Source organism: Bos taurus, chromosome 7 (assembly GCF_002263795.3).
Source record: "Bos taurus isolate L1 Dominette 01449 registration number 42190680 breed Hereford chromosome 7, ARS-UCD2.0, whole genome shotgun sequence".
In the NCBI taxonomy this organism is placed as follows: Eukaryota; Metazoa; Chordata; class Mammalia; order Artiodactyla; family Bovidae; genus Bos; species Bos taurus.
The window spans coordinates 42,075,236-42,087,089 of NC_037334.1; positions in this window are offsets into that span (position 1 = coordinate 42,075,236).

Sequence of the window (11,854 nt, forward strand, 5' to 3'; positions counted from 1 at the left end):
TAAAATTAATTGCATGTGACTTTAGATAGCATGAAGTATGTTAAGGAGTACAAGACAGAAGATGGCACTACAAACATACATGATTCTAGTGTATAGACAGAGCTCACCATCTAAGGATAAGAGAAATCTTTTTTTTTTCTAGGTTTATATTAATATTCTGACCCAGCCATTTAGGAAGACAGATAGATAGCTAACTGTACATCCCAAGATGTCAGATGATAAGAAAAGTCACAGCATATTTTCTCAAGAAGCCATTATACTTGCTAAAATCATTAGGTGATTTTTTTAAATTTTATGTAGAAATAACGTATTTAACTTTTGCTTGTTTGCAACACATTATCAAGAACTATTTGTGAGAGAAACTAAAATTGGTGGATGAGAGCAAATGACATTGTACAGAGAAGACAGTGTGACAAGACTGTTTTCCTGAAAGCATTTCTAAGATGTTGGAGAAACATACAGGGTTAGAAGTTGGAAAGATACTAAAAGAATCTTTCAAATATGTCACAAATTAAGACATGTGACATTTTATCTTATCAAGATTAAGCATGTCAGTCATATAATAGAAGTTAGCTCATAGTTCATATCCATAGCCCCACTGAACCAGGAATTGAGAAAGAAGGCATGTGGCAAATCATGTTCACATCCTATATGACTCTACAAAGTAGTCACTCAAGGATAAAAGGGGCGGCTTTATTAAATTCCTCATGTTTATTATCATATTGGTAAATCTGTCCAAAACTTAACAATTTAAATGTCTTGTCAGATTCATCAACCTCATAATAAATGAAGCACTCATTATGAGTTCTAATTTACTGATGAAAAATAGGGGTCAAGGAATTCTTTAGAGTAACATTTTTTTACCTGTTTTAAAAATAGATTTATTTTTAAGAACAGTTTTAGTTTAACAGAAAAATTAAGTTGAAGGTACAGAGTAGGGTAACATTTCAATTAATGCCTTAAATTGCAGGATTTCAGGAATTAGATTAATGGAATATGCATCTTTCAGATACAAGTCCCTCATTCATTCATTCGTCATAGATGTTAATACAATAAGCAAAGCACTCTCACTCACAGTGTTATATTTCAATTGGGCCAATACAATGAAAAGAAAGCACAAGCAAGAAAACAAGCAAACAATTTATATTTCCATCACATTGTATGTAACTGCAGCTGCCAAGGCTGAACATACCCATAACTTATGCCCTAGGAGGTACATACTTAGGTAAATTTCTAACAGATATATATATGCATAAGCTTCACCAGACGTCATGTGGCAACAAACAAAAAATCAGAAGCTACCCAAAGGCTCACTGATGGTGAAATGAAGACATAAATTGTGGCATATCTGATATAATAATTGTTGCAGCACCACTAGTAACAACATGGATTGATCTCAAAAATGTAATGTTGGACTAATGAAGCAAGTTGTTACAAAAGCGTGTATTTGTATAAAATACGGATCCAGCAAGACTAACCCATGCTTTGAGAAGGTTAGTGGTTGACATAGTGCGTGGGAAGACTTCATGTGCTGGTGGTTTTCTGTTTCTAGATGTGGATACATGATATACTTGGTGTTTATTTTTAAAAAGAATTGATCAAGTTCAAATTTTTGTATGTTTAAAGATTTTTATTACACTTCAATAAAAATGTTTACATATAAATATCAAATTTTCTTTATCTATTTATAAGATCTTTAAAATTTATTCAGTTGAATTCTTTTTTTTTATTTTTTAGAATGTTGGTGGGAGTGTAGCAGTCTGAAGGACACTTCTGATAGCTTCAGGGACAACATGCACTCTGGCACCCACAAACACTGAAGGTTGTGGGAAAGTTCTCTTGTGTTGAGCGCCACCCTCTTTGTGTTGAGCCACTGATTTAATTGGCTTTTTAACCCCAGAGCAGGTCATCTTGAGCTAACAGAAGCTTCCACACTGAACCCAAGTCCCTAAACCTCTATTCAGTATGCAGTTACCCATCTGATTGGTATCCTCAGACCTCAGTTCTGTCCTCAGACTCCACTTTTGGAATTGCTGGTGGTTCCATTAGCAGTCCTAGATTTGGCTGGAATCCTAGTCCACAGGCCCCATTCTGCAGTCTGCAGATTCAGTTCTTTTCTCTGTCCCCAGTTCCACACTGGGCATTGCTGGTGGTACACACAGGCCTACTACAGGCCAGTTCATGGCAACATCTCTTTGGTTTCTGCTGGTCTGTTAAATTTTAACCTGAGATAAAACTGTTAGATTGCATGCTGCCTATTACTCAGACTCCATATAACAATAAATTTTTCATGGAATGGGTTAGGTTGACACAAAGTCATCTGCCACCTCAAGAAAGTTCCTGTGCGTTGATGTACACTGGAAAACATCACACAACACCCAACCTAGTGGTACAACTGCTTAGGTATTAGGTTGGCTTTGAAAGATTCAAAAGCTAAGGAAATGGGATTCTCAAATTTCAAAGAATTGAGTGTGTGACCTTCCAACACATCTGCTTTATTTATGTATAAGAACTCAATACCCTTTATTTGGATGTCATCTGTACCTTGTGCCTTGGATTAAACCTTTATTTACTTAAATTCTGAAGACATTTGGGCACATTGTACCACATTTCACCTTGGCTAATAGGAATCTACTTATTAGTCCCTCAATTGACCTACTCAATAAATAATGATGTATTTTACATTAAAAATCTGATACCACGTACTTACGATTTCAGGTAATGGGAAGTCAGATTATGACTAAAATTCTGAGACTATTACAATGGCTGCTTCACAGAGAGTGAACGGTAGGGGGAAAAAAACACATTAAAGCAGAAAGACCTCTTTGGCTGTCTTTCATATGTTCTGAAGAAAGATGCTCCTCTTACAGCTTAGAGTTTCAGGAGTAAAGATGTTAAGATGTACTGTAACTTGACACATATTTTGAAGGCGTGGGTAATAGAAGCTCATGATGTGTTGAGTTTGAGGTGTGAAAGAAATAGGAGAATTAAGAAGAACTTCTAGATATCAGGCCTAAACAATAAAGTAGATGGTGAATATCTTTGTTGAAATAGAGTGAAGCAGGGTTTGTGCATAGAATTGAGATTTCTTTTTAAGAATGTTAAATTTCAAATGTCTATTGAGTATCTAAGTGGAAATACAATATAAAAAGCTGGATATTTTAATCGGTATATAATTTGGGTTACTAAGGCTTTAGGGGTCATTTCATGCAGATGAATGCAAAGACATGCTTATCCTCCTGCTCAGGTTTAGTTGCTCAGTCATGTCCAACTCTTTGCAATCCTTTGGATTGTAGCTCGCCAGGCTCCTCTGTCCATGGGATTTTTCAGGCAAGAATACTGAAGTGGGTTGCCACTTCTTCCTCTAGAGGATTTTCTCGACCGAGACTGAATTCACATCTTCTGTGTTTCCTGCATTGGCAGGTGAATTCTTTGTTCCTCAGCAGTTTCTCAGGGATTAGGTTAAAAGATATACATAGAGAGGCATTGTATAGAGAAGTAATGAAAACTGCAGAACTTGGTCAGAGAAATTTCAATATACTGATGTCAGGCCATGGAATAGGTGGCAACGAATTATTAGAAAAGATGTGAAAGGGAGGAGCCCACCATCTGAAATACTGGGTGTAGTTTGACTAATGTGAAACAGAAAGTTGAACACCTGAGTAACCAAGTTCATAGACACATTTATTCTCTCTAGAGATATTTCCGTGGCATGATTGAGAACACCCAATAAAGTGTGTTTATAAACACCCTACAAACACCCTATCAGAAGAAAGGTGAAGTGATATCTTAAGAGTTATGTGGGGTTAAGGTAAGGTTTAACAATTCCTTTTGGTATGAATAATATTAATACCATTTGGGTTTTGCCAGTCAATCCTAAAGGAAATCAACTCTAAATATTCATTGCAAGGACTGATGCTGAAGCTGAAGCTCCAATACTTTGGCCACCTGATGCAAAGGGCCAACTCATGGGAAAAGACCCTGATGCTGGGAAAGATGAAGGCAAAAGGAGAAGTGGGTGGCAGAAGATGAATGGTTAGCCCCAGTGGCTTAATGGACATGAATATGAGCAAACTGTGGGAGATAATGGAAGACAGAGAAGGCTGGTGTGCTACAGTCCATGAGATCACAAAGAGTCCTACATGACTTAGTGACTCAGTAAAAACAGCAGCCATTTAGATTTTGACAAGAAATGTCTGGTGTTGAAGGAAAAATCAAGTGATTCCAGAAAGGAGTATTTCAGGATGCAGGTTTGTTAATTGGGTGAAAGAGATTGGAATACAGAGTCCAGGTGGAAGGTTTAATTTTGAGTGGGAGCAGAAACACTTGCTCATAAAAAACAAGGCTAGATTACATAAAATGAGGAAAAATAAAATTGAATATTTTAAATTTGTTCCCTTACTTCCATTATTCCTACTCCCTAATCCATCACTATCACACAGCTACCTGCTTATTTATTGTTTTTTAACACATGCCTGATAGATGAATTTCTATGGTCTTGGAAACACTATCTATGACAGCCAAATTTTTGGTTGAAATTATTATTTGAGCTCTTTTAAACTATTAGTTAGACTGATTTAAGCAGAAGAATGTGAAAAATTCTAAATCCCACAGTTAGAAACTTCACAAATTTTTGACATTTTGCCCTTCAGTTTTGACCTGTCTCGTTACTGAGAATTGATAAGAAAGCTCAGTATGCAGTCCATTTACAGTGCTATTTGCTTGGAATTTTTGAATTTACGACTACCTGAGTTTAATATCATTACAGAAGAATGTAATGGGTGACTAAATTGTGTCAACTTATACAACCTGCTTCTGTGCTTTGGCCTGAGTCTTCAATAGATCAAATATCTGGTTGGCACATGACCAGCTAGTTCTCCTTTCTTTTTTTCTTCATAGCTTTATCACTTAGGTATGCATCCTTAAAAATCATAGTTTATTTTTGCCTATTTTTGAACTTAAAAATATTGCTATACCACATTTATTGTTTTCACATTTGGTTATTTCACTGAATATTGCATTTGTGATATTAATCTTTTTTTCTTTTTTGGTATAGATGCAGTTTATTCACTTTTCCTTAGTGTTTGGCATTCTGACTGAATATATTCCAATTGATCTATATCCATTCTATGGTTTTTAGGTACATTTTTTGTTTCCAGTTTTGTCTATCTGAAATAATTTTGCTTTTGATATTTCTGTACCTGTGTTCTCACACACAAATGGCCCCAAAATAGGGTGTATACCTAAGAGTGAAATTTTTGGAAAGCAAAGTTTGCACACCTTAAAATCTACTACAATCTGTATTTCAAAATAATGATATAAGTTTATAATTCATCTAGCAGTGTAGCCCTTCATTTGGTTAATATTTGGTATTGACTGAATTTTTTATTATGTGTATATCTATTGATTATATAATGCTACCCAACATGGTTTTAGTATCTATTTATTTGATTTCTAATGTATTTGAATAACTCATTTGTTTTTCAGTCACTTACACTTCTTTTGTAAAGTGGCTACTTTTTACCCATTTTTAATTAGATTTCTGCTTTTTTCTAAAGATGCACACAATTTAAAAAAAAATAAATATGCTGTGTATTTTTAGTTTGTTATATAATGTACAATTGGTGACATTTGCATTTTTGATTCTCACTTATATGTAAATAGAATTATCAATATTTATTAATGTCATTGTGTTTATGTCTTATTTAATTAATTATTCTACAACAATAAAGGGGCTTCCCAGGTGGTTCTAGTGGTAAAGGACCCACCTGCCAATGCAGGAAATGTAAGAGGTGGATGTGATCCCTGGGTCGGGAAGATTCCCAGCAGGAAGGCATGGCAACCCCTCTAGTATTCTCACTTGGAGAATCCCATGAACAGAAGAGCTTGGCGGGCTACAATCCACAGGGTCACCAAAGTCAGACATGACTGAAGCGACTTAGCACGCATAACAATAAAGTCATGAAGATATTCTTCTATTTTGTCTTCTAAAGACTCATTAAAAAAAACTTCATATTTTTATTTCCAAGCAACTAGAATGATTTATATAACATAAGAAGCAAAGCAAATTTTTCATTTTCCATATTGATAATTTTTCCAGCATAGTGAATTGATAAAGTTTCCATTTTCTCTAATCTGCAATGACATCTCTGTTGTTTTAAAATCACATACTTACAAAGTGTTTTTGTTCTTGATGTCTGTAATTTCGATCCCCTCTTTTTTTCATATGGCTTCTCTATCACGATTTACACCTAATCACTTTAGTAACCTCCACGTGGGTAAATCCAATTATTAATTCTCAGGCCTCATTGTATTTAACCCATCGGCAGCATTTCGTCATCAACTGAGGATATGCATTTTGTTGTTTGTTTATTTCTCTTTAGTTTGGCTTAAGGTGTACTATATTGTGATGGTTTTATTTCATTCTCATTGATTTTTGTTTGCTTTTCCTTCTAAAATCTTCATTTTTTTCATTGTTTCCTTTATTCTGGCTCACTTCTTAACATTGCAGTGCCTCCAGCTCAGTTATGTGTCTTTCTATATCTATTTCCTGATCAGCTCTTCTAGCTTATTGGTTTATTCATATAATATCTCTATAATGATGACTCCAGTTCAGACCTCTTTCCTGAATTCCAGACCCATCCATTCAACTCCTTACTTGATATGGCCATTTGGATATCTAACTGTTTTTACAAATACACCTTTCACCAAACATGTAGACTTTTCTAGGCCCACCAATGGCAGTTAATCCCTTCCTGTAGCTCTATGTGAACTCTTGAGTTATCTCTGAAACTTTTCTTTCTCTTTATAACCATATACAGTCAGTGAGCAATTCTAGTTGGCTCTATCTTCAGATTACTTCTAGTCTCTAGCCACTTCTGAAATAGGCTCCAGGTTTATCTTAGTCCCCTAATATATTTCCAAAGCAGCAGCTAAAGTGAAGACCCATGAAATCATGTCACTTCTGTGGTTAAAACCCTGCTATAGCTTGCTGTTTCACATTTTAGATCTTAGTGAAATCTAAAATCCTTGTGATAGCTTCAAGGACCCCTCCAATATGCTCCCTCTTATTACCTCTTGATGTCTGTTCCTACTATTCCCAGCTCCTTACTGTGCTCCAGCTACCCTGGGTGTCCCGCCCTTTATTAATAGGCTAAGCACACTCCTACCTCAGGACTCTTCCAGTGGATTTTCATTCTGGAACTCTCTTCCCCCAAACTATCTTTATGGCTAAATTCTATATCTCTTTATGATTTAGCTCAACTGCTATTCTCCTAAAATAATGTACAGTGGTCAATGTTATTTTTAAAAGCAACAAACATTACCTCATCCTCAACAATTCCTTTCTTCCCTCACTTTACTATTTTTTCTCCAGCATTTGAAATTGTTTATCATGTTATACTGTTAACTAATTCTATTTAATTTTAATATTTGTGTCCCTGCTAAAATGAAAGCTCCATGAGATCAGAAGCCTTTGACTATTTTGAACACTAACATTCCAATGGTCTAGAAAATGACAGCACAGAGTAGAAGCTCAGTAAATATTTATCTGATGAATTAACACTTCATAAAAATGCTCATATATGCATGGACCTGTTTATGAACTCTTTATTCTGTTCCTTTGATTTAATTGTCTCACAATGTGTCAGCTTTACATTGTTTTAGTTAGGATAGCTTTAAAATAAAGCTTGATTTCTGAAATAGCAATTTTGCCTAAATTGTTTATTTAACATTGTGGCACTGGAGCAGTGGCTGTGCAGTGCTGGAGCGACATTGAGGAGATACCCCACGTCCAAGGGAAAAGGAGAAGCCCCAGAAAGATGGTAGGAGGGGCAAAATTGTGTTTAGAATCAAAACCCAAACCCGCCAGAGACACTCAGAGAACTCAAACAAACCTTGTGTACACCAGGACCCAGAGACCCCACAGAGACTGAGGCAGAACTGTGTGTAAGTGTCTCATGTGGAAGTATGGGTCTGCAGTGGACTACCACAGAGGCAGGGGCTCTGGGTGCAGCAGACTTGGGTATGGCATAAACCCTCTTGGAGGAGGTCATGATTAACCCCACTATAGAGCTGCAGAACTAACTCAAAACTGGGAAAATAAGACTCTTGAAGGGCACAAACAGAACCTTGTGCACACCAGGACCCAGGAGAAAGGAGCAGTGACCCCATAAGAGACTGACCCATATTTGCCCGTGAGTGTCTCTGGTGGAGGTGTGGGTCAGCTGTGGCCTGCTGCAGGACTGGGGGCACTGAGTGTAGCAATGTGTGCATGGGACCTTCTGAAGGAGGTTGCCATTATTGTTATTATCTCCACCATAATTTGGCCCCAGGTAAATAACTGGGAAGGAACACAGCTCCACCTATCAACAGAAAATTGGATTAAAGTTTTACTGAGCATAGCCCTGCCCATCAGAACAAGACCCAACTTAGTCAGTCTCTCCCATCAGGAAGCTTCCATAAGTATCTTATCCTTCTCCATCAAAGGGCAGAAAAAATGAAAACCACAATCACAGAAAACTAAGCAAAATGATCACATGAACCAGAGTCTTCTCTAATTCAATGAAATTATGAAACATACCACGTAGGGCCACCCAAGATGAACGAGTCATGGTGGATAATTCTGACAAAATGTGGTCCACTGGAGAAAGGAATGGCAAACCATGTCATTATTTGTGCATTGAGAACCCCATGAACAGAATGAAAAGGCAAAAATATAGGACACTGAAGATGAACTCCCAGGTTGGTAGATGCCCAATATGCTACTGGAGTTCAGTGGAGAACTAACTCCAGAAAGAATTAAGAGATGGGGCCAAAGCAAAAACAACACCCACTTGTGGATGTGACTGGTGATAGAAGAAAAGTCTGATGCTGTAAGAGCAATATACATAGGAACCTGGAATGCTAGGTCCATTCAGTTCAGTTCAGTTCAGTCCTTCATTCGTGTCCCACTCTTTGCGACCACAGAATCGCAGCATGCCAGGTCTCCCTGTTGATCACCAACTCCGGAGTCCACCCAAACCCATGTCCATTGTGTTGGTGATACCATCCAACCATCTCATCTTCTGTCGTCCCCTTCTCCTCCTGCCCTAGCAGAACTTTAGTTGTTTTTCACTTTCTACCATAAGGATGGTGTCATCTGCATATCTGAGGTTATTGATATTTCTCCTGGCAATCTTGATTCTGGGTTGTGCTTCATCCAGCCCCATGTTTTTCATGGTGTACTCTGCATATAAGTTAAATAAGCAGGGTGACAGTATACAGCCTTGATGTATTCACACACACAATCATTCCTAGCATCAGGGTCTTTTCCAATGAATCAGCTCTCCACATCAGTTGGCCAAAGTATTGGAGTTTCAACTTCCCTATCAGTCCCTCCAGTAAACACCCAGGACTGATCTCCTTTAGGATGGACTGGTTGGATCTCCTTGCAGTCCAAGGGACATGCAAGAGTCTTCTCCAACACCACAGTTCAAAAGCATCAATTCTTCGGATTCAGGTTTCTTTATAGTCCAACTCTCACATCCATACATGACTAATGGAAAAACAATAGCCGTGACTAGACGGACCCTTGTTGGAAAAGTAATGTCTCTGCTTTTTAATATGTTATCTAGGTTGGTCATAACTTTCCTTCCAAGGAGTAAGCGTCTCTTAATTTCATGGCTTCAATCACCATCCACAGTGATTTTGGAGTCCAGAAAAATAAAGTCAGCCACTGTTTCCACTGTTTCCCCATCTATTTGCCATGAAGTGATAGGACCAGATCCCATGATCTTAGTTTTCTGAATGTTGAGTTTTAAGCCAACTTTTTCACTCTCCTTTTTCACTTTCATCAAGAGGAACTTTAGTTGTTTTTCACTTTCTACCATAAGGGTGGTGTCATCTGCATATCTGAGGTTATTGATATTTCTCCTGGCAATCTTGATTCTGGGTTGTGCTTCATCCAGCCCCATGTTTTTCATGGTGTACTCTGCATATAAGTTAAATAAGCAGGGTGACAGTATACAGCCTTGATGTATTCATTTTCCTATTTGGAAACAGTCTGTTGTTCCATGTTCAGTTCTAACTGTTGCTTCCTGATCTGCATACAGATTTCTCAAGAGGCAGGTCAGGTGGTCTGGTATTCCCATCTCTTTCAGAATTTTCCACAGTTATTGTGATCCACACAGTCAAAGGCTTTAGCATAGTCAATAAAGCAGAAATAGGTGTTTTTTTGGAACTCTTTGCTTTTTTGATGATCCAGTGGATGTTGGCAATCTGATCCCTGGTTCCTCTGCCCTTTCTAAAACCAGCTTGAACATCTGGAATTTCACCATTCGTATATTGCTGGAGCTTGTCTTGGAGAATTTTGAGCATTACTTTACTAGTGTGTGAGATGAGTGCAATTGTTCGGTAGTTTGAGCGTTCTTTGGCATTGCCTTTCTTTGAGATTGGAATGAAAACTGACCTTTTCTAGTCCTGTTGCCATGGCTGAGTTTTCCAAATTTGCTGACATATTGAGTGTAGCACTTTCACAGCATCATCTTTCAGGATTTGAAATAGCTCAACTGGAATTCCATCACCTCCACTAGCTTTGTTCTTAGTGATGCTTCCTAAAGCCCACCTGACTTCACATTCCAGGATGTCTGGCTCTAGGTGAGTGATCACACCATCGTGATTATCTGGGTCGTGAAGATCTTTTTTGTACAATTCTTCTGTGTATTCTTGCCATCCCTTCTTAATATCTTCTTCTTCTGTTAGGTCCATGCCATTTCTGTCCAATATTGAGCCCATCTTTGCATGAAATGTTCCCTTGGTATCTCTAATTTTCTTGAAGAGATCTCTAGTCTTTCCCATTCTATTGTTTTCCTCTATTTCTTTGCATTGATTGCTGAAGAAGGCTTTCTTATCTCTCCTTGCTATTCTTTGGAACTGCATTCAAATGGGTTTATCTTTCCTTTTCTCCTTTGCTGGTCCCCTGGAGAAGGGAATGGCAAACCACATCATCTTTCTTGCCTTGAGAACCCCACGAACGATATGAAAAGGCAAAAAGATAGACATTAAAAGATGAACTCCCCAGGTCAGTAGGTGCCCAATGTGCTACTGGAGATCGGTGGAGAAATAATTTCAGAAAGAATGAAAGGATGGAGCCAAAGCAAAAACAACACCTAGTTGTGGATGTGACTGGTGATAGAAGCAAGATTCTATGCTGTAAAGACCAATACAGCATAGGAACCTGGAATGTTAGGTCCATTAATCAAGGCACACTGGAAGTGGTCAAACAGGAAATGGAAAGAGTGAACATCGACATTCTAGGAATCAGCAAACTAAGATGAACTGGAATGGGTGAATTTAACTCAGATGACCATTATATCTACTATTGTGGACAGGAATCCCTTAGAAGAAATGGAGTAGCCATCATAGTCAACAAAAGAGTACAAAAGGCAGTACTTGGATGCAATCTCAAAAAAGACAGAATGATCTCTGTTCATTTCCAAGGCAAACCATTCAACGTCACCGTAATCCAAGTCTATGCCCCCACCAGTAACACTGAAGAAGCTGAAGTTGAACACTTATATGAAGACCTACAGGACCTTCTTGGACTAACACCCAAAAAAGATTCCTTTTCATTATAGGGGACTGAAATGCAAAAGTAGAAAGTCAAGAAACACCTGCAGTAACAGGCAAATTTGGCCTTGGAGTACAGAATGAAGCAAGGCAAAGGCTAACAGAGTTTTGCCAAGAGAATGCACTGGTCATAGAAAACACACTCTTCCAACAACAAGAGAAGACTGCACATGGACGTCACCAGATGATCAACACCATAATCAGATTGATTATATCCTTTGTAGCCAAAGATGGAGAAGCTCTATAC